This window comes from Aristolochia californica, unplaced genomic scaffold (genome assembly GCF_029961685.1).
Source record: "Aristolochia californica isolate CCGP_79_NKW_82.1479 unplaced genomic scaffold, dmAriCali1.0.hap1 SCAF_3, whole genome shotgun sequence".
NCBI classification, from domain to species: Eukaryota; Viridiplantae; Streptophyta; class Magnoliopsida; order Piperales; family Aristolochiaceae; genus Aristolochia; species Aristolochia californica.
Window position 1 is genome coordinate 11615301 of NW_027181992.1, and position 1996 is coordinate 11617296.

Sequence of the window (1996 nt, forward strand, 5' to 3'; positions counted from 1 at the left end):
AATTTTGTATATTTTTTTAATTTTTTATTTAAATATTTTATTTTGTAGGAAAGCTCAATTAATGCTCTTAGTGACTTTGAATTTTTTCTTGCCTAAGCAATGCATAGAAAAGATTTTGAGTCAATGAAAGAGTCAAAGTCAAAGTTTAAACTTGGGCAGAGCTCAGATACAATTAACCAAGCCAACTGAGTCAAAACCAAGTTGCCAGCTCGGTGCCACACTTACGAGTTGTCGAGACTCGAGAATAATCTTTCATGCACAAGTCACGATGAAGTCAAGAACTTCACAGAATCACAAGGGGGGCTTAGTCAACATGAATCAAGAGATAAAGTTCATCCCGATTATTTAAGTCATTTACTTGAAGCCGTTAGTGTGCACCAGTGCTGGCTTCAAGTGATTGAAGTAGGTAATTGGGATAAAGCTACCCAAGGCATAAGGTGTGGAATCAAGACTCCACAATATTTTTTGAGTCATCCACTTGAAGCTGTTGGGACGCGTCTTTCCTCTTGATTTTTTTTTCTTCTCTCCCGCTCTCTTCTCCCTCTCGACTTCTTCGTCTCTTTCTCCCTCTCAACCTCCCTCTCGCTTCTCCCTTCTCGTCTCTCTTCTCCCTCTTGGTCTCTTGTATACGGAAGAAGCACATTGATCACGCTTTGTGCCTTGTGGTGGTTTCTTTTGGCGGCTATCTTTGGATAATCTTCGCTTGAAGGTATTTGATTTCCCACTCCATGGTTTTAGGATGAAAACTTAGAGGAGTCGTTGATCTTCTTGATAATTTATAAACACCTTTCAATTGGTTTCTTTTCTCTTTGCTGTTATGAGTTTTGGATTCCAGGGCATACTTTTCGATTGGTTCTCCTTTAATGATTTATGAGGCCTAGGAATTGGCGAAGGTCTCTTTGAATTAAGTTGATAATTCAAGAGCTGCTATGGATATATTTATATACTTTTTTTTTAAATCAGACGAAGAAAGGACAAGACAAGATGAAGTGATACTTTTGCCAAGTGTAATTGGGGCTCCTTTTTGGTTTCTTCTTGTCCCTAAATTTATTGACGGGGACCTGCTTTTGTTGTTCTTAGATTTCCTGAGACGACGAAAGAATCGAGCTTGAACTCAAGGGAATTTGTGTGAAAAAATGATTTTTTTTATCAGATTGTCAGAGGAGAGGAGGAATTTCTTTATTTGTTGAATTCGAAGCAAGAGAGAAGAAATCAAGTTTTGTGTTCTTAAAACGATTGCCATATAGGCTTTTGGGGGTTTTCAATAAAAGGGTGATGCAGCATGTTCGAGTTTCATCTTTCTAAGCTCTTGTCCAAAAACTAGGAGAATTGGTTTAATTAACTCGTTTTTATAATTAATTTAACCAATGGTTTTAAATTTAACGGAAATATATTATTAATTAATAATACGTAAAAATATATATTGTGTTCAAGTAAGCATTTAATCAATTATTTTTGTTTAATTATTCTTTTTACCTTAAAATATATTTTATGTTATTAATAAATAAATAAATAAATTTATTATATTTTATTATTTTATTTTTATTTTTTATTTATTTTTAATAATTAATCAGTGCACAATTAATTGTCACAAGTAATTACTGTATTAATGTATAATAAACTATAACCATTAATTAATATAATATTTTAATTAATTAATTAGTATGTTAATATATTTTAATTCTACATTAAATTACTTATTAATGTAGTAATCATGTTAATTAATTAGTGCACAATTAATTGTCACACGTAATTACTGTATTAATGTATAATAAACCATAATCATTAATTAATATAATATTTTATTTAATTAATTAGTATGTTAATATATTTTAATTCTACATTAAATTACTTAATAATGAAGTAATCATGTTTGTTTTGGTTAATTTGGTGTTTAAGTATATATATTCTATTTAAGCATACTATTATTCTCGTCTACAATAACACCCCACTGGAATTTGAAATTGAATTAGATCATTCAATTGAATTTGAAGAA